We start from the raw sequence: 25,163 nt of genomic DNA, 5'->3' as shown, positions 1-25,163 counted from the left end.
ATTCTCGCCAGCACTTATACTGTGTTGTTTTGTTGATGAGTGCTATTCCGACTGGTGTGAGGTTGTATCTCATTGTGGTTTTAATTTGCATTTCTCTAATGATTAGTGATGTTGAACATTTTTTTCATATGCCTATTGGCCATCTGTATGTCCTCTTTGGAGAAGTGTCTATTTATTTATTTTGCTCATTTTTTAATTGGATTGTTTATCTTCTGGTGTTGAGTTTTACAAGTTCTTTATAAATTTCTGTTATTAACCCTTTATCAGATGCATTGGCAAATATTATCTCCCATTGTATGGGTTGTTTTTTTATTTTGTTAATGGTGTTTTTTGCTGTTCAAAAGCTTTACAGTTTCATATAGTCCTATTTGTGCAGCCTGTCCTTTGTTTCACTTGCCTGTGGAAATAAATCAGAGAAAGTATTGCTACAAGACATATCAGAGAGTTTTCTGCCTATATTTTCTTCCAAGATGTTTATGGTTTCACAAACTTACATTTAAGACTTTTATCCATTTTGAGTTTATTTTTGTGAATGGTGTAAGTTATTGATTCAATTTCATTTTTTTACAAGTACCAGTCCAATTTCCCAACACCATTTGTTAAAGAGACTGTCTTTACTCCATTGTATGCTCTTACCTCCTTTGTCAAATATCAATTGTCCATATAGGTGTGGGTTGATTTCTGGGTTCTCTGTTCTGTCCATTGATCTGTATGCCTGTTCTTATGCCAGTAGCAAGCTGTTTGAGTAAGATGGCCTTGCAGTATAACTTATTATCGGAAAGTGTGATACCCCCCACTTTGTTCATTATTTTCAACATTGCTGAGGCTATTCATGTTCTTTTTTGGTTCCATATAAATTTTTGGAATATTTGTTCTATATCTTTGAAGTATGTCTTTGGTATTTTAATAAAAACAGCATTAAATTTATAGGTTGCTTTGGGTAATATAGACATTTTAATGATGTTTATTCTTCCTATCCATGAACATGGTATATGCTTCCATTTGTTTGTATCTTCCTTGATTTCTTTTATCAATGTTTTATAATTTTATGAGTAAAAGTCTTTAACCTCTTTGGTTAAATTTACTCATAGGTACTTTATTTTTTTGTTGTTACAATAGTGAAGAAAATTGTTTTCTTAATATCTCTTTCTGACAGTTCATTCTTGATATTAAAAAATGCCACTGATTTCTGAATATTGATTTTATATTCTGCCACCTTGCTGAATTGATTTATCAGGTCCAGTAGTTTTTTACTGAGTCATTAGGATTTTCTATGTACAGTATCATATCATCAACAAATAATAGTGTTATTTCATCTTTTCCAATCTGGATGCCCTTTATCTTTTCTTCTTATCTCCTTGCTGTGTCTCGGACCTCCAGAACTATGTTGAATAAGAGTGGTAAAAGTGGGCACCCTGCCTTGTTCCTGATCTTAAGGGAATTTCTTTTCATTTTTGTCCACTGATTATGATATTGGCTTTGGGATTGTTATAGATGGCCTTTATCATGTTAAGGTATGATTTCTGTATCCCCACTTTGGTAAGAGGTTTGATCATAAATGGGTGCTGGATTTTATCAAATGCTTTTTCTGCATCTATTGATATTATCATGTGATTTTTATCCTTTCTTTTGTTCATGTGTTTAATCACATTGATTGCTTTGCAGACATTGTCCAGACTTGTCTCCCTAAAATAAATCCCACTTGATCATGATGTCTGATTTTTTTTTAATGAATTGCTGAAGCCAGTTTGCTAAAATTTTCTTGAGAATTTTAGCATCTGAGTTCATCAGGGTTATTTGTCTATATATATTTTTCTTTGTCATGTCTTTGCCTACTTTAGAAATCAGTATTGTGCTCACCTCATAAAAGTAGTTTGAAAGTCTTCCTTCCTCTCGAATTTTTTGAAATAGCTTGAGAAAGATAGGAGTTAGTTCTTCTTTAAATATTTGGTAAAATTCACCTATAAAGCCATCAGGCTCAGGACTTTTGTTTTTTGGGAGTTTTTTTAATAACTGTTTCAATCTCATTCATAAAATCGGTATATTTATGTTTTCTGATTCTTCCAGATTAATTTGTGAAATATTATATGTTTAATGAATTTGTCCATTTCACCTAGGTTGTCTAATTTTATGGCATACAGTTCTTCAGAGTATTTTCTTACAATCCTTTGTATTTCTTCTGTGTCAGTTGTTCTCTCTCATTTCTAATTTTATTTATTTCAGTCCTCTCTCTTTTTTTCTTGGTGAATCTTGTTAAAGGTTTATGAATCTTGTTTACCTTTTCAAAGAACCAACTCTTGGTTTCATTGATCCTCTGTATTGTGTTTTTTAGCCTATATGTCATTTATTTCCTCTCTGATCTTTATTATTTCCTTCCATTTCCTCTCATCTTTACTTGCTATTCTTTTCCTAATTCTTTTAGATGCAGGGTAAAATTTTTTATTTGAGCTTTTCCCAGCTTCTTAAGGTATGCTGGTAGTGCTATGAACTTCCCTCTTAGGACTGTTTTTGCTCTGTCCCATAAATTTTGAGTTGTATGTTTGTTATCATTTGTTTCAAGGAAATTTTTAATTTATTCCTTGATCTCATTGTTAACCCATTCATTATTTAATAACATGCTACTTAGTTTCCAAGTGTTTGGGTGTTTTTCAGTTTTTCTATTGTAGTTGATTTCTAATTTCTTGCCATTGTGATCCGAGAAGATGCTTGATATGATTTCAATCTCCTTAAATTTGTTGAAACACATTTTGTGTCCTAGAATGGGGTCTATCCTAGATAATGTACCATGAGCACTTAAAAAGAATGTATATTCTGCTGCTTTAGGCTAAAAGGTTCTGAAGATATCTATTAAATCCAGTTGATCTAGTGTGTTTTTTAAGTCTGCTGTTTCTTTGTTAATTTTCTTTCTAGAGAATCTATCCAGTGATGTTAGTGGGTCTTAAAATTCCCTACTATTTATAGTATTGCTGTTCATCTCACCCTTTATGCCCATCAAAATCTGCTTTATATATTTAGATGCTCTGATATTAGCGGCATAGATATTTATAATGGTTATATCTTCCTGTTGGATTGAACCTTTTATCATTATGTAGTGAACATCTTTATACCTTACAGTAGCCTTTGTTTTAAAGTCTATTTTGTCTGATATAACTATTGCTACCCCAGATTTTTTTTTTCATTTCCATTTGCATGAAATATTTTTTTCTCATCCCTTTACTTTTAGTCTATGTGTATCTTGTTTTGAGGTGTGTCTCTTGTAGACAACATATGTACAAGTCCTGTTTTTTTATCCATGCAGCTACCCTATGTCTTTTGACTGGAGCATTTATTCCAATTTCATTTAAGGTTATTATTTATATGTAATTCTTTATTGCTACTTTTTTCCTTAAATCTACATTTCTCTTTTACTAAATGTTTTCCTCTGTTTTTTTTGTTTGTTTGTTTGTTTGTTTTCTTTCATTTTTCTGAAGCTGGAAACAGGGAGAGACAGTCAGACAGACTCCCGCATGCGCCCGACCGGGATCCACCCGGCACGCCTACCAGGGGCGACGCTCTGCCCACCAGGGGGCAATGCTCTGCCCATCCTGGGCGTCGCCATGTTGTGACCAGAGCCACTCTAGCGCCTGAGGCAGAGGCCACAGAGCCATCCCCAGCGCCCGGGCCATCTTTGCTCCAATGGAGCCTTGGCTGCGGGAGGGGAAGAGAGAGACAGAGAGGAAAGCGCGGCGGAGGGGTGGAGAAGCAAATGGGCGCTTCTCCTGTGTGCCCTGGCCGGGAATCGAACCCGGGTCCTCCCCACGCTAGGCCGATGCTCTACCGCTGAGCCAACCGGCCAGGGCTCCTCCTTTGTTTTGTTTACAGCAGGTCTCATAACATTTTTTGTTACATTGGTTTGGTTGTAATGAATTTTATGAGTTTATTTTCTGGGAAACTTTATTTCTCCTTCAATTTTAAATGATAGCCTTGCTTGATAGAGAAGTCTGGAATGTAGGCTCTTATTTTGCATTACTTTAAATATTTCTTCCTATTCCCTTCTGGCCTAATATTTCTGTTGAGAGGTCACATGTCATCTATATGGGGGCTCTTCTGAAGTTAATAGACTGCTTTTCTCTAACAGCTTTTAGTATTTTTTATTTCTTAATTTTTATGTTTTAATTATGATGTGTCTTTTTTTAGTCTTATTTTTATTAATTTTAATGCAGTGACATTGATAAATCAGGGTATATATGTTCCAAGAGAACATCTCCAGATTATTTTGACATTTGATAATGCTGCATACCTCTCACCCAAAGTCAAATTGTCTTCCATCACCATCTATCTGGGGTTTTTTGTGCCCCCCACTCCCTCTATCTCCTTCCTAACCCCCTACTCACCCTAAACCCCCCCCCATTACTATCGCATTCTTGTCCATGTCTCTGAGTCCCATTTGTATGTCCATCTATGTATGGGTTCATATAGTTCTTAGTTTTTTCTTGTTTACTTATTTCACTCCGTATAATGTTATCAAGGTCCATCCATGTTATTGTAAATGATCCGATGTCATCATTTCTTATGGCTGAGTACTATTCCATAGTATATATGTACCAAAGCTTTTTAATCTACTCATCCTCTGACAAATACTTGGGCTGTTTCCAGATCTTCGCTATTGTAACAATGCTGCCATAAACATGGGGGTGCATTTCTCTTTCTGGAACAGTTCTATGGTGTTCTTGGGGTATATTCCTAAAAGTGGATGGCTGGGTCAAAAGGCAGTTCAATTTTCAATTTTTTGAGGAATCTCTATACTGTTTTCCAGAGAGGCTGCACCAGTCTGCATTCCTACCAACAGTGCAGGAGGGTTTCCTTTTCTCCACATCCTTGCCAGCACTTATTCTGTGTTGTTTTGTTGATGAGCGCCATTCTGACTGGTGTGAGGTGATAATTCATTGTGGTTTTAATTTGCATTTCTCTAAAGATTAGTGATGTTGAGCATTTTTTTATATGCCTACTGGCCATCTGTATGTCCTCTTTGGAGAAGTGTCTATTCATTTTTTTGCCCATTCTTTGATTGGATTGTCTTCCTGGTGTTGAGTTTTACAAGTTCTTTATAAATTTTGGTTGTTAACCCCTTATCAGACGTACTGTCAAATATGTTCTCCCATTGTGTAGTTTGTCTTTTTATTCTGTTCTTATTGTCTTTAGCTGTGCAAAAGCTCTTTAGTTTGATATAGTCCCATTTGTTTATCCTGTCTTTTATTTCACTTGCCCGTAGAGATAAATCAGCAAATATATCACTGAGAGAGATATTGGAGAGCTTATTGCCTATGTTTTCTTCTAAGATGCTTAAGATTTCACAGCTTACATTTAATTCTTTTCTCCATTTTGAGGTGTTTTTTTTTTTTTTTTTTGTGAATGGTGTAAGTTGGTGGTCTAGTTTCATTATTTTGTAGGTAGTTGTCCAATTTTTCCAAAACCATTTATTGAAGAGGCTGGTATTTACTCGATTTTATGCCCTTACCTCCTTTGTCAAATATCAGTTGGCCATAGAGCTGTGGGTTTATTTCTGAGTTCTTTGTTCTGTTCCATTGATCTATGTGCCTGTTTTTATGCCAGTACCAGGCTGTTTTATGTACAATGGCCTTGTAGTATAGCTTGATATCAGAAGGTGTGATACCTCCCCCTTTATTCTTCTTTTGTAAGATTGCTGAGGCTATTCATGTTCTCTTTTGGTTCCATATAAATTTTTGGAATATTTGATCTATATCTTTAAAGTACGTCATTGGTATTTTAATTGGTATTGCATTGAATTTTAAATTGCTTTGGGTAATATAGACATTTTAATGACGGTTATTCTTCCTAACCATGAGCACAGTATATGCTTCCACTTGTTCTTTTTCTAGTTCTTTTAGATGCAGGGTTAAGTTGTTTATTTGAGCTTTTTCTAGCTTCTTAAACTGTGCCTGTAGTGATATGAACTTCCCTCTCAGTACTGCTTTTGCTGTGTCCCATAAATTTTGAGTTGTTGAATGCTCATTATCATTCGTTTCCAGGAATTTTTTTATTTTATTTTTCATCTCATTCTTAATCTATTGATTATTTAACAACCTGCTATTTGGTTTCCGTGTGTTTGAGAATTTTTAAACTTTTCTGTTGTGGTTGATTTCTAGTTTCATGCCATTCTGATCTGAGAAAGTGCTTGATATGATTTTAATCTTCTTAAATTTGTTGAGACCACTTTTGTGCCCTAACATTATGTAATAACATGCTAGGCCCTGGCCGGTTGGCTCAGCGGTAGAACGTCGGCCTAGCGTGCGGAGGACCCGGGTTCGATTCCCGGCCAGGGCACACAGGAGAAGCGCCCATTTGCTTCTCCACCCCTCCGCCGCGCTTTCCTCTCTGTCTCTCTCTTCCCCTCCCGCAGCCAAGGCTCCATTGGAGCAAAGATGGCCCGGGCGCTGGGGATGGCTCTGTGGCCTCTGCCTCAGGCGCTAGAGTGGCTCTGGTCGCAACATGGCGATGCCCAGGATGGGCAGAGCATCGCCCCCTGGTGGGCAGAGCGTCGCCCCTGGTGGGCGTGCTGGGTGGATACCGGTCGGGCGCATGCGGGAGTCTGTCTGACTGTCTCTCCCTGTTTCCAGCTTCAGAAAAATGGAAAAAAAATAATAACATGCTAGTTAGTTTCCAAGTGTTTGGGTGTTTTTCAGTTTTTCTATTGTAGTTGATTTCTAATTTCTTGCCATTGTGATCCGAGAAGATGCTTGATATGATTTCAATCTCCTTAAATTTGTTGAAACACATTTTGTGTCCTAGAGAATGTACCATGAGCACTTGAAAAGAATGTATATTCTGCTGCTTTAGGGTGAAAGGTCCTGAAGATGTCTATTAAATCGAGTTGATCTAGTGTGTCCTCTAAGTCTGCTGTTTCTTTGTTAATTTTCTTTCTTGAGAATCTATCTAGTGATGTTCATGGGGTATTGAAATCCCCTACTATTATAGTATTGCTGTTGATCTCACCCTTTATATCCATCAAAGTCTGCTTTATATATTTAGGTGCTCCTATATTAGGTACGTAGATATTTATAATAGTTATATCTTTCTGTTGGACTGCTCCCTTTATCATTATGTAGTGGCCTTCTTTATCTCTTGCTATATTCTTTGTTTTAAAGTTTATTTTGTCTGATATAAGTATTGCTACCTTAGCTTTTTTTTTCATTTTCATTTGCATGAAATGTTTTTTTCCATCCTTTTACCTTCGGTCTGTGTGCATCTTTTGTTTTAAGGTGTGTCTCTTATAGACAGCATATGTACGGGTCCTGTTTTCTTATTCATGCACCTACCCTATGTCTTTTGACTGGATCGTTTAATCCATTTACATTTAAGGTTATTATTGATATGTAGTTGTTTATTGCCATTTTATTCTTTAAAGGGGTATTTCTCTTTTGTTATATTCTTTTCACACTTTGATCTGTTTACAACAGGCCTCTTAACATTTCCTGCAGCATTGATTTGGTTGTAATGAATTCCTTGAGGGTTTTTTTTTTTTGTCTGGGAAGCTTTTTATTTCTTCTTCAATTTTAAATGATAGCTTTGCTGGATAAAGTAATCTCGGTTATAGTTTCTTGTTCTGAATTATTTTGAATATTTCTTGCCATTACCTTCTGGCCTCAAGTGTTTCTGTTGAGAAGTCTGATGTCATCTTTATGGGGGCTCCTTTGTAGGTGATAGCCTTTTTTTCTCTTGCAGCTTTTAATATTTTCTCTTTATCACTGAGCTTTGTTATTTTAATTATGATGTGTCTTGGTGTAGGTTTCTTTGGGTTTCTCTTTAATGGAGTGCTCTGTGCTTCTTGAACTTGTAGAGTTTCTCCTGCATTAATTTAGGGAAGTTTTCAGCTATGATATGATTGAACAAAGTCTTTATCTCTTGTTCTTTCTATTCTTCTTCAGGAACCCCTATAATGTGGTTGTTATTTCTCTTTATGTTGTCACAGAGCTCTCTAAGTGTTTCCTCAGACTTTTTGTGTTCCTTTTTTTTTTTCTTCTCTGCTTTCATGCCTTCATTCCAGTTGTCCTCCAATTCACTGATTCGATCTTCAGCTCTATCCATCCTGTTTTTAATTTCTTCCATTTTGGTCTTCATTTCTGATATTATATTTGTCATCTCCAACTGATTCTTTTTTTAATATTTCAGTATCTTTTTTTATACTTGCTGTTTCTTTATTTAGGTGTTCGTAATGACCATCCATTGTTGTTCTAAGATCCTTAAGCATCCTTACAATCATTATTTTGACCTTTGCATCCAGAAGTTTGGTTAAGTCTAGGCTTGGTGTTGTTTGCTTTCAGTTTTCAATAGTTTTATTTCTAGGTCTTCTTGGGTTGGCATCAGCTATTATTTTTTTTTCCTTTTTTTGAAGCTGGAAACGGGGAGGCAGTCACACAGACTCCCACATGCGCCCGACCGGGATCCACCCGGCATGCTCACCAGGGGACTATGCTCTGCCCCTCTGAGGCGTCACTCTGTTACATCCAGAGCCATTCTAGAGCCTGAGGTAGAGGCCACAGAGCCATCTCCAGCACCCGGGCCATCTTTGCTCCAATGGAGCCTCGGCTGCCGGAGGGGAAGAGAGAGACAGAGAGGAAGGAGAGGGGGAGGGGTGGAGAAGCAGATGGGTACTTCTCCTGTGTGCCCTGGCTCAGAATCAAACCTGGGACTCCTGCATACCAGGCTGACGCTCTACCGCTGAGCCAACCGGCCAGGGTAATCAGCTATTATTTTTAATCCACTTTCAGATTTGGGCCCCTTTGAAGTCTTGATTTGTTTGTTTTCTTAACAGGTGATTGTCTTGTTTGTTGATCTCAGCAGGGGGCTCATTTGAAACTGTATTTAGAAATGTGGTGGGTGTAACCTTAGCTCTGCCAGTTAATCTCTCTGGGGGTGGGTTGTTTTCTCAGCTTCAGTAGGGGGAGGTGTATCTCAGCTCTCCATTACTGCCCCTTAGAAGACCTGAGTTACTGCCCCCCCTCCCCACTTCTTGTTTTCAGCTGTGCCTGGTTGCAGTGATCGGAGCTGGAGAGATGTCTGGAGATCTATGACCTCAAAGCACTTTGTATTCTCTTTTGTGGAGTCAGAATCTCCCCTAGCTATGGCTGCCTCCAGCACTGAATGAGTCAGCTTTTCAGGTCATCTCCTGCATTTATCTGCCCCTCACCATCTGTCTCTTTCTCTCTTCTTTCTTTTTGGAAGACAAGCAGGCCCTTTCAACACCTCTTGTTCCCTGGTCGCCAGGCAAGTGGCTGTGAGCAGTGTTTATGGCTCTTTTCGTTAGAGTGAGATCCCTTCTGGGCTCTCAGCCTCAGCCCCCTTCTGTTCCTGTAAGCAGGGGAGATTCAGGCACTCTCTACCAGGTTTGTTGTGGCTTCTTTTTTGCTTCTTGGTTTTTGAGAGCTGTTCTTGTAGTTCAGATTTGGTTATTCATGCTGATTGTTCATCAATTAGTTTATAATCCAGTTTGGTGGTGTGAGCTGGGAGTCTGTGTGTCTGCATACTCTGCTGCCATCTGAAGGTCTTTTTCACTGAAACTTCTTTACCTCCTTTATTTCTCTGCTGAATAGTCCAAATTGTCAAATTTGGGAACTGGGGATGTCTACCAGAGAACTATCTGAACCCCACAGGAAGACCGGGAGCCCTGGAAGTCTCAGATGGCACACTTCTCCTCAGCTCTCAAGCAGGCCCCGGGCTCCCCATAGAGTCCATCTGATTCAGGGTGCTTCTACAGGGTTATGCAAAACACTGTAGGCCTGGCGTGGGTGCCAAATATTGTAAAGTAACTAAATCCACAAATCCACGGGTGTTTGTAGAGGCACATAGTCCAAGTAAGTTTTTGAAAAGTTTATTAAAAGAGAAAATTTATTAAATATATCGGCCACATATGGCTAACACAGGGCAACATACCCAAATTGTGCAGCCTAATTATGATGTGTCTTGGTGTTGGCCTTTTAAGGTTCATCCTTAATGGGATTCTCTGTGCTTCTTGAACTTGTGTGACTTTTTCCTTTATCAGTTTAGGGAAGTTTTCAGCTATCATTTCTTCAATCAAATTCTCTATCCCTTGTTCTTTCTCTTTTCCTTCAGGAACCCCTATGATGTGGATGTTATTTCTCTTCATGTTGTCACAGAGCTCTCTTAGAATTTCCTCAGACTATTTGAGCCTCTATTCTTTCTACTGCTCTCCTTCTGTGCCTTCATTTATCTTGACCTCTAACTTGCTGATTTGATCCTGTTTCATCTATCTGCTTTTAATTCCTTCCAGTGTGGTCTTCATTTCTGATATTATATTTGTCATTTCTGACTGATTCCTTTTTATTATTTCAATGTCCTTTTTTATACTCACTGTCTCTTTATTTAGGTGCTCTTTATGTCCATCCATTGTTGCTCTAAGATCTTTGAGCATCCTAACAATCATTATTTTAAACTCTGCATTTGGTAATTTAGTTATTTCCAACTCATTCAAATCTTTTTCTGGGGATTTCTCTTGTTGATTCATTTGGATTGCATTTCTCTGCCTTCCCATTTTGTATGTGTATAAGAAGGGTGTGGCCATAAGAGTCCAATGGGTATGACCTCTGTGTTCCCTAGGTGTGGTCTGTCTGCAGGACCGCCACCCCATCTCCACCGCCTCAGGCATTCGGACACAGGTGTGCTGGCCCGCTGCCATGGTCACTGTTGTTTTCACCTTACTTCCATGAATGGGACTGTGTTCACATGCCCATGAAGCATATTTTGGCTGACCCAGCCTTTGCACCTCCCTTGAGGGTGGGATTGTGAAAGCAATATTTTTTCTTAATTTGTAAAATTTTACCTTTTTGTCTCCTATTGGCAAATGTGTATCTAGGCATAGCCTTTTTTGGAAGGCAACTCATCTCTACCCAAATCTAAAACAGATTGGTCCTTTCCCTCTACAATGCCCCTCCAAGTAATTTTAGGGAATCTTACCTGTGTGCGCAAAAAGTCACATTTAGAGCCATCCATTGCAGTCATTGTTTCCAACATAAAAAAAAGTTGAAAGCTATCCAAAATGCATTCCAGGAGAATGGCCAAATTATTCTGCACATGATACTGACGTTAAAGAAAACATTGTTGATCTGGATATACTCACACACACAAAAAAAAATCTGAAAGCAAATTAAGTTAAAACAGGGATTAGCAAAACTTTTCTATAAAGGGCCAAAGAGTAAATATTTTAGCCTTTGTGGGACACATGATCCCTATCATGCCTCCTTCATCCCACTTCTTGAGTGCCCAAGCAGCCATGGACACACAGAAAACAGAAAAAGAAGTGAGCTGTATTCCAACAAAACTTTATTTACAAAAATAAGTGTGAAGCAGAACATAGCCCAAAGGCCATAGTTTGCCAACACTTCAATTAAAGAAAAAACTAAGGCACAAAGTCCAGGTCAATTTTCACAAGTTGAAAAACAAAATTATCCCACTTATGTAAATAAAATGATACAGAATGTATATGTTCATTATGTATTTACATGGAATTAAGAAGCCTCAAAGGATTATAAATATATATATATATAAAACATTAATTGGCCACCTTCAAATAACAATTTGAGAAATTTTGACAACTCTTTCTGTTACGCACTTCCTCTGTTCCCCTACAACCTTCTTTTAGACAGCAGCTCTATCATGTTAGTCCTCTGAGAAGGAGTTCGGTGTGTTTTCAGCATGCATACAGAAGATCACCATGGCTTGGGGCTCACTGCCAGCCCCACAATAGCTAGCCATCCCAAACAGGGGCCAAAGGCACCCACTGCTTACAGAACCAGGGACGTTCAGACCTGGCTTTTCTTTTGAAAGATTCCTAAAGACAAAAACAGGAATATTTAAGAATTTATTTGACATATTAGTTAAAATGCAGATTAATCCCTGGCTTGGATCTTGCACATTGGACCTGGCATTCCCATGCATATAAAGCATGTGACAGATTTCAGCTGAAAATGATCCACACACATGCTCAAAGCTGAAAAACTGCTAGGTGTGAACATATTCAAGAAGCAGTGGAAGCCAGTCAAGGAAACAACATCATTCAGCAAGGCCTGCTCTGCTCCTGGCAAATGAGGGAGGCGAAAGGCTGAGGACCAACACTTTGCTAGGATTCAATCTCCAGCAGGGTCCTCCGAGGGGATGGGATGTGCCACCTGGCAGGAAGGCAGACAAGTTGTCACAGCAACCACCAGCCTTATGCAGTCAGACCTTCTACACTATACCAACGAGCATCTGACTTATTTATTCTTGAGTCCAGGGAAGCTGTGGACCAACCAGAGGCTCTGGCATGGGAGGCATGGAGTCCCTCACAACTTTCAAGGACAGAGAGACAGTCAGGCTGCTCCAAAGCCTTCTTTGCATCAGAGGCCAAGCAAAGCATCTTGACATCCTCATCCCTGTTACCACCACCCCCACAATTCCAGGAGGGTAGAAATAAAACAGAAAGGTTAAACAATTTAGTTCATGGTCATAAAATTGAGGGGAAAGGAAGATAATGGAAAAGAAGAAATAAATCAGCAGGAACAGCAGCCACAGTTACCCTGCTGACACACTGAGCAGTCACCAGGTCCACCACTTTGTGTCACTTATGTGTCTCCTAAGTAACAAGACTCAGAGGAGGAGCTGCATCTGTAACTCCACAGGTGGGGTTGCTAGGCCATCTCCAGCTCAGGTCTACATGACTGGACCCAGTCCAAGATGCTTGTACTATGGAACAGGCTACAGCTCCCTTGGAAGGGGCAGCTGAAGCAGCTTTGTTAATCAGAGTCTCAGCATCTAAGTAACTTTCCCCACCAGGACGTTTGGCACACATCTGTGCCAAAGAGCCCCTAATAATCCCAAGGTCTACAAATCAGTTAACAGTAGCTCAACTCAGTGCTGAAGGCAGACCTTCTGTTTCAATATTCAAGCCTGATCACCACCACCTCAGGCCATTTCATTTGAACTTTTGATTTCCTTAGCAACTCAGAATCATCATTGTATGGCCAATGGCCACCACCGTCATGACCATTCACATGCAGGTTCTCATTGGATTTGGGCAGACTGTAAAGAAACAGTGGAGCCAAAAAATGATGGGCCATTCCTTTATTCAAGTCTTGTACAGGCCAACGAGCAACACACAGGGAGTACTTCCCTTAATTCAGGGATCCCAAAGCCACTGACATATTCTCCAGTTCCACAACCAGGAGAATCTTCTCTGGTTCCTCTTAGAATCAAAGGCCCCCACAAACCTCAGTAGAGCTCCCAAAGCCCCTCAGCTCTGGTTCCCCATCTGCACTTTTTCTTTTTCCCTGCCAACATGGTTTCTCCTTCAGCACTCTGCATTCTCTTTATTCTCCCTCTGCAAACATGTCATCTTTTCTGCCTCTTCTCCATCTTCTCTGCTCTTTTCAAAATTTTCTGGGGTGAAAACCTCTCCTCCAGCAAACATTAGCAAAACAATGACCCTTCACAAAGCAGGAAGATCATTTGTAATTTCTTAGACCGCATATACCTGGTGCTACCCAACCCCCAATGCAAACATAAAAATCATATTTTACAAACTTATTTAACCAACAATCAGGTTGTGAACTTTCTGTCTCCTTATATACTATCATTGTCTTCTGTTCCTACACTTACATTTGCTTTTCTGGGCTCCATCTATAAGGAACCAGATGTTCCCCATTGGGAACCACTGGAAAGCAACTAGTCAGCTAGTGTATGGAGACTTCCCTAAAAATCCTGAGGGGAGATGATGGACAGAGTGTGCATAACACCTTCCATAGAAGGAGCTTTAAGTCCTTCATTCACTATTTTACTTCTCAAAGTCCCTCTCAGGCCACCCTTTCCCCTGGTGGAGGCTGCTTGTCTTCCCCTGGGTGAAGCCCAGATTCCCTGGTTCCTCCCTCCTGGATCTCTTGCTCCCCCCTTATTTCAAACTTCTCTACCCTGTATTGTTCAGAGAATCCTACTCTTCCCAAATACTACCACTGCCCTTGTGCACCATGTGCATCCAAACAAGACTCCCCCATTACAGAAGGGAGACAGTTAACTAACCATCTTTTACTAACTATATCTTATACCCAATACCCACCCCAAGCTGTTCATTAGAGCAGGTTACAAACACAAATGGTGCTTTCCCAAGAGGGATTTAGGTGACAGAAGTGCTCCCCTTACTCTCCATTCTCCTCAGCACACCTGCAGAGACAGGGAGAGAGAAGGAATAAAGACCACACAGCCATCCTTTCATTACACTTGGCTCCTGAAGGACCTTGTCCACTTTGGTCCCTATTGAAAGGTTCAAATGACCTCTGACTGGCCCCTGCAACTTTCTGAAGAGCTCTTTTGTGCTTGAGGGTAAAGGCTTGATGTGTGTGGCAAAGGATGATGGGATGGGCACTGTAGCTCAATGAAGGACAGATCTTTCCCACCTTAGACCAGACATCTCAGAATGGTGTACCCCACAGCACTCCAGGGTGTGGGTAAGGACCCCATGACTGCATGGCATGGCCTTGCCTTGGGCAAAGTTAAAATTGTGTGAACCATCAATTTCTCCCACAAAAGATCTGACTATGCTCCGTGTTCAAAACAAACAGACCGCCTTGGCTATGGACCATGTGAAACTGTGAAAAATTACCCCACATGCCCACATGAACTCCCAACCTTATCACTCACTCTGTCTCCATGAGCAGACATTGGATGGTATGGCTTCAATGAGTGCAAACATATCTCACATTAGTAGCATTGATTTGATGAAAAAAAAGCAAAAACACTTTATCATTTTAAATAGGGTAAATACAACACTAAAATCTTGTGTACACTCTTAATTTGTTTAACAGTTTAAAAATATATACAAAGATGAGTTTTGGCTCTGCCTTTTGGGAATGCCATGTTTGGTTCTGAATTAGAAAAAATCTAAATGAATAAGCTTTTTTTAACTCTGAAAACTTTCATCAGGGATTGACTCTACTCTACCCGTTTTATGATATAACAAATGTACTTAAGCAAAATAGAAAACCCAAGCCAAACGCAAACCCTCTAGGCACACAGGCCAACCCACCTGGGTCTCAATACCCTTTTCTCAGGCTACTGCATCCAGCAGTGTAGTTCTGATTAGATGTAGTTTGGTTAAATTTTGCTTGGCTTTGTTTTACTTCTCATTTGGGGGCAGGTGGCCAAGTGGGGCAGTGCAAACGTTAAAAAAGGATTAATATTTTAAGACTGTACATTGTTCCTGTCTTGTGGTGGCACAGTGGATAGGGCATCAAACTGGAATGCTGAGGTTGCAGATTTGAAACTCTGGGCTTGCCTGCTCAAGGCACATACAGGAAGCAACTACTATGAGTTAATGCTTCCCACTTCTCCACCCTCTTTCTCACTCACCCCTCTCTTAAAACCATTAAAAAAAATACAGAAGATCAATAAGGCCAAAATCTGGTTCTTTAAAAAGGTAAACAAGATTGATGAACCATTAACCAGACTCATCAAGAAAAAATAGAGGACACAAATAAATAAAATTAAAAAGGAAAGTGGAGAAGTAACAACTGACAGAGCAGAAATACAAATAATTGTAAGAAAACACTATGAAGATCTGTATGCCAAAATATTGGACAACCTAGGCAAGAATGATAAATTTCTAGAAACATATAATCTTACAAAACTCAATCTGAAAAAATCAGAAAACCTAAACAGACCGATTACAACAAAGGAAATTGAAACAGTTATCAATAAACAAAAGCCCTGGGCTTGATAGCTTCACAGGTGAATTCCACCAAATATTGAAAGAAGAACTAACACCTATCCTTTTCAAGCTATTTCAAAAAATTCAAGAGGAAGGAAGACTTCCAAGCTCATTTTATGAGGTAAGTACACTTCTGTTTCCAAAGCCAGGCAAAGACAACACAAAGAAAGAAAATTATAGGCCAATTTCCCTGATGAACATAGATGATAAAATTCTCAGCACAATATTAGAAAACTGGATCCTGCAGTAGTACATTTAAAAAATCATACATCATGATCAAGTGGCATTTATTCCAGGGAGACAGGGCCTATACAATAGTCACAAATAATTAAATATGATTCATCACATAAACAAAAGGAAGGAGAAAAATCATATGATAATATCAATAGATGCAGAAAAATATTTGATAAAATCCAGCACCCATATATGATCAAAACTCTCAGCAAAGTGGAAATACAGGTAACATACCTCAACATGATAAAGGCCATCTATGAGAAAACCCAAAGCCAACATCATATTCAATGGGCAAAAATTGAAAGCAATCCTCTTAAGATCAGAAAAAAGAAGGGGTGCCCCCTTTCTCTTATTCAACATAGTTCTGGAAGTCCTAGACACAGCAATCAGACAAGAAAAAGAAATAAAAGGCATCCAAATTGGAAAAAAAGAAGTAAAACTATCATTATTTGCAAATAATACTGTATGTAGAAAACCCTAAAGTCTCAGTCAAAAAACCACTGGACCTGATAAATGAATTCAGCAAGGTGGCAAGATACAAAATTAATACCCAGAAATCAGAGGCATTTTTATATACCAACAATGAGCTGTCAAAAAGAGAAATTAAGAAAACAATCCCCTTCACTATTGCAACAAAAAAAATAAAGTATCTAGGAGTAAACTTAACCAAGAAGATTAAAGACTTGCACTCAGAAACTTATAAAACATTCATAAAAGAAATGAAGGAAGATACAAATACGTGGAAGCATATACTGTGTTCATGAATAGGAAGAGTAAACATCATTAAAATGTCTATATTACCCAAAGCAATTTATAAATTCAATGCAATACCGATTAAAATACCAATGACTTACTTCAAACATATAGAACACATATTCCAAAAATTTATATGGAACCAAAAAAGAACACAAATAACCTCAGCAATCTTGAAAAAGATGAATAAAGTGTCTGGTATCACATTTCCTGATATCAAGTTATACTACAAGGTCATTGTACTCAAAACAGCTTGGGAAGGAGAGACAAGATGGCGCTGGAGTAGGCGGACGTACCAGCATCTACCTCCCAGAACCAAAGTGGATTACAAACTAATTTTATGAACTATCATCTGGAAAAACCAAATTTGGACCAAACTAAGAGGACTCTTCAACCAAGGAACACTGAAGAAGCCACACCGAGACTGGTAGGAAAAGCGGAAAAGCGGAAACGCGGAAATGCGGAGAGGGCTGCCCAGTTCCTCAGAGCGAACGGCAGCAGGGAGAGACTCACGTGGCGGGAAGTGAGTTTAGCAGAGGGGGAAGGGTCCTGAGCCCCAGGAACAAAGCCCCATCCTGCAGCCCCAGAGCCCAGAAGAGGCGTAAGGACAGTATTTAGCTGGAAACAAGTCAGGATACTATTTGTGAGGGAGTCTGATTTCTCAGACCCAGGATCCTTCTTAAAGGGACCGCGCAGAACATCTCTCTCTAAAACAATCACCTGGGGCTCCTGGGGACAGAGGGAGACAGGAGAGGACCACAGTAACAGGAAGAGAGTGTAATCTAGGAGGCATAGGGAGAAACATTTTGGGAGATAGTCACCCTAACCCCTGGGATGAGTCACTCCCCAAAGCTGAAGTGAATATTTCCCCCGGAAACAGTAATACAAGCAAAGGGAAGCAGGAGAGCAGCCAAACAAGCTCCCCGCGGCATGCAGAGCAGAGTCGCATAGAAGGAGGAAGCTTTTGGGTCTACAGTAGTGAGTCTTAGGGTCCGAGCTGCAACCCCCCACCCATGCAGCTGAGGATGCACCGGAGAGCAGGCGACAGCGGGAGACAAAAGCACAGTTCTGCTGGCAGGGGCAGAAGTCGGCTGGCCACCACTGGGCTCAGGTGTGAGCTCAATCTTGCCCAGCGAGGGAGAAGGGGGCGTACAATAGTGGTCAAGCTCAGCTGTCAGCACCCTGCAATCCAGCCTCTGGGAGAAGGGCAGGAACCCCGGAAAGGGTGGATACCAGCCCTGGAGCAAGGGCAGAGGAACACAGCCCTGCCCCGCCCGTGCAACCCAGGCTTGCAGTCTGACTTGATAGCCGGCTCCTCTAGCTGGAGTGGAGCCAAAAGCCCAGAAGAGGTGGAGTTCTGTTACGGAGCTGAGCTTGGCATGCAGCCCTGCCCGACGGTAGAGCCAAGGCTAGCAGCTGTTCCTTGAGTGGGATCCTCCTGCAAGGGCAGGGCGAAAGCTCGGAAACAGGCAGAGACCTGCAGCTGAGCAAAGATGCTCGCCAGTGCCCTCAGGACCAAGCATAACCTCTCACACAGGGCCGGGGCAAAGGCCAAGGCCACCAACCCTTCTGCACCCGAGCATGTGATCACAGCCACTCCCGTGAAGAGAAAATGCAGAGTAAGAGAAATACCACACAAATAAACCAAGAGAAATCCCCAGAAAAGGACCTAAGTGAATCAGATATAACCAAATTACCAGATGCAGAGTTTAAAATAACGATTGTTAGGATGCTCAAAGATATTAGAACAACCATAGATGGCCATTACGAAAACCTAAATAAAGAGATAACAAATATAAAAAAGGACATTGAAATAATAAAAAAGAATCAGTCAGAAATGACAAATACAATATCTGAAATAAAGAATACAATGGAAGGAATTAAAAGCAGGATGGATGAAGCAGAGAATCAAATCAGTGAGTTAGAGGACACAATAAATAAAGGCACGGAAGCAGAGCAGAAAAAAGAAAAGAGACTCAAAAAGTCTGAGGAAACTCTAAGAGAGCTTTGTGACAACATGAAGAGAAATAACATCCGCATCATAGGGGTTCCTGAAGAAGAAGAGAAAGAACAAGAAATAGAGACTTTGTTCAAACATATTATAGCAAAAAACTTCCCCCAATTAAGGCAGGAAAACATTTCACATGTTCAGGAAGCACAGAGAACTCCATTAAGCAGAAACCCAAAGAAACCAACACCAAGACACAACATAATTAAAATACCAAAGCTAAATGATAAAGAGAAAATATTAAAAGCTGCTAGAGAAAAAAACACTATCAACTATAAAGGAGCCCCCATAAGGATGACTTCAGACTTCTCAACAGAAACACTTGAGGCCAGAAGGGAATGGCAAGAAATATTCAAAGTAATGCAGAACACGAACCTACAACCAAGACTACTTTATCCAGCAAGGCTATTATTTAAAATTGAAGGAGAAATAAAAAGCTTTACAGACAAAAAAAAACCTCAAGAATTTCTCTGCAACCAAACCAAGGCTGCAAAAAATGCTAAGGGACCTGTTGTAAACAGATCAAAGGAAAAAAAGAATATAGCAAAAGAGAAATACAGCTTTAAAGAAAAAAAATGGCAATAAACAATTACATATCAGAAATAACATTAAATGTTAATGGATTAAATGATCCGATCAAGAGACATAGGGTAGCTGCGTGGATAAGAAAACAGGACCCATACATATGCTGTCTACAAGAGACACACCTTAAATCAAAAGATGCACACAGACTGAAGATAAAAGGATGGAAAAAAATATTTCACGCAAATGGAAATGAAAAAAAAGCTGGGGTAGCAATACTGATATCAGACAAAATGGACTTTAAAACAAAGACCATAGTTAAAGATAAAGAAGGTAACTACATAATGATAGAGGGAGTAATTCAAAAGGAAGATATAACAATTATAAATATCTACGCACTTAATATAGGAGCACCTGAATATATAAAGCAGACTTTGATGGACTTAAAGGGCGAGATCAACAGCAATACTATAATAGTAGGGGATTTCAATACCCCACAAACATCATTAGATAGATCCTCAAGAAAGAAAATTAAAAAAGAAACAGCAGAATTAAAAGACATATTAGATCAACTTGATTTAATAGATATCTTCAGAACCTTTCACCCTAAAACAGGAGAATATACATTCTTTTCAAGGCTCATGGTACATTCTCTAGAATAGACCACAAGTTAGGGCACAAAAGCGGGCTCAACAAATTTAAGAAGATTGAAATCATATTGAGCACTTTCTCTGATCACAATGGCTTTAAACTAGAAATCAACCACAATAGAAAAATTGAAAAACACTCAAACATTTGGGACCTAAATAGCATGTTATCAAACAATGAATGGGTTAACATTGAGATTAAAGAAAAAATTAAAAAATTCCTAGAAACAAACGATAATGAGCATACATCAACTCAAAATTTATGGGACACAGCAAAAGCAGTCCTGAGAAGGAAGTTTATAGCATTACAGGCATACCTCAAGAAGCTAGAAAAAGCTCAAATAAACAACTTAACCCTGCATCTAAAAGACCTAGAAAAAGAATAACAAGTAAAGCCCAGAGCTAGTAGAAGGAAGGAAATAATAAAGATCAGAGCAGAAATAAATGACATAGAGGCTAAAGAAACAATACAGAGGATCAATGAAACCAGGAGCTGGTTCTTTGAAAAGGTAAACAAGATCAATGAACCTTTAACGAGACTCACCAAGAAAAAAAGAGAGAGGACTCAAATAAATAAAATTAGAAACGAAAGTGGAAAAATAACAACAGACACAACAGAAATACAAAATATTGTGAGAACATACTATGAAGTACTGTATGCCAAAAAACTAGACAACCTAGATGAAATGGACAAATTCCTTGAATCATATAATCTTCTAAAAATCAATCTGGAAGAATCAGAAAACCTAAACAGAACAATTACAAAAAATGAGATTGAAACAGCTATCAAAAAACTCCAAAAAAAAAAAAATCCTGGGCCTGATGGCTTCACAAGTGAATTCTACCAAATATTCAAAGAAGAACTAACTCCTATCTTTCTCAAGTTATTTCAAAAAATTCAAGAGGAAGGAAGACTTCCAAACTCCTTTTATGAGGCGAGCATAATTTTGATTCCAAAACCAGGCAAAGACAACACAAAAAAAGAAAATTATAGGCCAATATCCCTGATGAACTTAGATGCAAAAATCCTCAACAAAATATTAGCAAACCGGATCCAGCAATATATGGAAAAATTCATACACCATGATCAAGTAGGATTTATTCTTGGGAGGCAAGGCTGGTACAATATTCGCAAATCAAACAATATGATTCATCACATAAACAAAGGAAAGGAGAAAAACCACATGATAATTTCAATAGATGCAGAAAAAGCATTTGATAAAGTCCAGCACCCATTCATGATCAAAACTATCAGCAAAGTGGGAATACAGGGAACATACCTCAACATGATAAAGGCCATCTATGACAAACACACAGCCAACATCATACTCAATGGGCAAAAATTAAAAGCAATCTCCTTAAGATCAGGGACAAGGCAGGGGTGCCCCCTTTCACCACTCTTATTCAACATAGTTCTGGAAGTCCTAGCCAAAGAAATCAGACAAGAAAAAGAAATAAAAGGCATCCAAATTGTAAAAGAATAAGTAAAACTATCATTATTTGCAGATGACATAATATTGTATATAGAAAACCCTAAAGTCTCAGTCAAAAAACTACTAGACCTGATAAATGAATTTGGCAAGGTGGCAGGATTTAAAATCAATACTCAGAAATCAGAGGCATTTTTATACACTAATAATGAACTGTCAGAAAGAGAAATCAAGAAATCAATCCCCTTTACCATTGCAACCAAAAAAATAAAGTACCTAGGAATAAATCTAACCAAGGAGATTAAAGACTTGTACTCGGAAAATTATAAAACATTGATCAAAGAAATCAGGGAAGATACGAATAAGTAGAGGCATATACCGTGCTCATGGTTAGGAAGAATAAACATCATTAAAATGTCTATATTACCCAAAGCAATTTATAAATTCAATGCAATACCGATTAAAATACGAATGACTTACTTCAAAGATATAGAACACATATTCCAAAAATTTGTATGGAACCAAAAGAGAACACGAATAGCCTCAGCAATCTTGAAAAGGAAGAAAAAAGTGGGAGGTATCACACTTCCAGATATCAAGTTATATTATAAGGCCATTGTACTCAAAACAGCATGGTACTGGCATAAAAACAGGCACATAGATCAATGGAACAGAACAGAGAACCCAGAAATAAACCCACAGCTCTATGGTCAACTGATATTTGACAAAGGAGGTAAGACAATACAATGGAGTAAAGACAGCCTCTTCAACAAATGGTGTTGGGAAAACTGGACAGCTACCTGAAAAAAAATGAAACTAGACCACCAACTTACACCACTCACAAAAATAAACTCAAAGTGGATAAAAGACTTGAATGTAAGCCATGAAACCATTAGCATCTTAGAAGAAAACATAGGCAATAAGCTCTCTGACATCTCTCACAGCAATATATTTGCTGATCTGTCTCCACAGGCTAGTGAAACAAAAGACAAGATAAACAAATAGGACTTTATAAAAAAAAAGCTTCTGCACAGCTAAATACAATAAGGGGTTAATAACCAAAATTTGTAAAGAACTTGTAAAACTTAATACCAGGAAGACAAACAATCCAATCCAAAAATGGGCAAAAGAAATGAATAGACACTTCTCCAAAGAGGACACACAGATGGCCAACAGGCATATGAAAAAATGTTCAACATCACTAATGATTAGAGAAATGCAAATTAAAACCACAATGAGATATCACCTCACACCAGTCAGAAAGGCGCTTTTCAATAAAATAACACAGAATAAGTGCTGGCGAGGATGTGGAGAAAAGGGAACCCTCCTGCACTGCTGGTGGGAATGCAGACTGGTGCAGCCACTGTGGAAAACAGTATGGAGATTCCTCAAGAAATTAAAAATCGAACTGCCTTTTGACCCAGCTATACCACTGTTAGGAATATACCCCAAGAACACCATAGCACTGTTTGAAAAGAAGAAATGCACCCCCATGTTTATGGCAGCATTGTTCACAATAGGAAAGATTTGGAAACAGCCCAAGTGTCCATCAGAGGACGAGTGGATTAAAAAGCTTTGGTATATATATACTATGGAATACTACTCAGCCATAAGAAATGATGACATAGGATCTTTTACAACAACATGGATGGGCCTTGATAACATTATACTGAGTGAAAGAAGTAAATCAGAGAAAACTAGGAACTATATGATTCCATACATAGGTGGGACATAAAGATGAGACTCAGAGACATGAACAACAGTGTTGGGGTTACAGGGTGAGAGGAGGAGAGGGAGGGGGTTGGGGGTGGGGAGGGGCACAATGATCATGGCTTTTCAGCATTTGCCATATTCTCCCCTTAATCGATAGACAGACAACAAATATTGACGTATGGTGTTCCCACTATAAAGACTGCTGTCTTAGGGACAAATGCTGATAAACTATTTCAGCAGTTCCTCCTTCATCAAAGACTTATATGTCAACATAGAGCTCCATGTTCCATAAGACATACTCAAGCTCACTCCATGCTCCCTGGAGCTTTAGCACAAGGGAATGCCCTCCCCTTTTTTTTCCGTAGTATTTTTTCTTTTATTTATTTATTTTTTTGTATATTTCTGAGGATGGAGATGGGGAGACAGTCAGACAGACTCCTGCATGCGCCTGACTGAGATCCACCTGGTGCCTACCAGGGGGGAATGCTCTGCCATCTGGGGTGTTGCTGTGTTACAACCGGAGCCATTCTAGCGACTGGGGCAGAGGCCATGGGGCCATCCTTAGTGCCCGGGCTGGCTTTGCTCCGGTGGAGCATTGGCTGTGAGCAGGAGGAGAGAAACAAAGAGGAAGGAGAAGGGGAGGGGTGGAGAGGAGATGGGCACTTCTCCTGTATGCTCTGGCTAGGACTCGAACCCAGGAATCCTGCACACCAGGCCAATGACTCCGACGGCTCTACTATATCATGCTTTTTAATTAAAAAAATTTACATTTCTTTTGAATGCTGATGAACAGGAGAGACCAAATCTTTTTTGCCTTCAAACTACTACCTTCTTTATTAGATCTAGCTAATAACACTGTTTTGTCTTTTTCCAAATAGCTCCAGATATATGGAAAAGATTTATATAGGCGGATGGGGATCCTCAAACCCCTCAGCAAGATCTTCTGAGAATGGCTTTTAAGATACCTAGAGGCAGAAAAAGCCCAATAGAGATCAGGGAAACTACCAGCTTTTAGGATACACCCTTAAAGGCTCCAATGCCCCAAAGGGGTCTCATAGGATGCCATCTGGGTCCTGCTTCAATAGTGGAAAGGAAGGTCATTGAGCTAAAGCCTGCCAGGCTTACACACCTCTGCTGTGAGGAAACAGGGACACTGGAATGTGGGCTTCCCCCTCGCTCCTCTAAGGGAGGGTTCAGTCTCTTCCAGCCCTGCTCCAGCCACCTATGTCCTAACCTTGCCCAGAAAGCTGGGGTTTGCCACTGAAGGCTGAAGGTGCCCAGGGCCGTCGGCCCCATCTACGACACTGTGAACGAGCCTAGGGTATTTCTTCCAAGAAGCAGGTAAACTGATCTCATTTGCACAAGGGCCACTTAACTATGTTTTGCCTGAATAGTCAGGTTTTTTATTCTTCCCTCAAAGATCTCTGTTGTGGGTGTTGATAGTCCTATTTTCTGCTGCTTTGCTTAATATATAGTGTTTCCTTTATCCCTCCTACCTCAATGCCCCACTCATATTTCAGGGTGGGACCTACTCCTAATTTAGAGCTCTCTTTCCTCCTTTTTCCAACTTGTATTATGAATATACCTTTGCCACCCAGCTGAGTGTATCCCAAGGTTCTCTTTACCATGCCACAGTCACAGAGCTCCAGGGAAAAGCAACCTCGTCTCAACTCTCCAGGCAGAGGAGAATGGAAGCTCCATATCCACGCATGCTGCAAATGGCTTTTTCCAGTCTACCAGAATCATTACCAGCTAGAAACAGCAGTCATTGGGACTTGGACATGAGCTGCAAAGTATAGAATGGTGACAACAATTCCAGTGCCATGCGGGCTTTTCCTGTGGGGAACTTTCCTGGACTCCTGCTCCCTGTGACAGCTCCTAACAGACTGAACTGTGCTTGGGTTGCATTTTTCAGGGATTTGGCATGGTGATGGGGCCAACTTGAACTTGGTGAACATGTTAAGGACACTACTCTTTTAGGGATTCTTGCTGTATTGGCCAAGAGTTTGCTTAAAGGCTTTTAATCACTGTAAAAAAAATAGAGGACTGGATGAAGAAGATGGGGCACATATACACCATGGTATACGATTCAGCTAGGAGAAATGATG

This window comes from Saccopteryx leptura, chromosome 7, assembly GCF_036850995.1.
Source record: "Saccopteryx leptura isolate mSacLep1 chromosome 7, mSacLep1_pri_phased_curated, whole genome shotgun sequence".
Taxonomy (NCBI): Eukaryota; Metazoa; Chordata; class Mammalia; order Chiroptera; family Emballonuridae; genus Saccopteryx; species Saccopteryx leptura.
The sequence above is the reverse complement of the archived record's forward strand: the minus strand, read 5'-3'. Positions refer to the sequence as shown.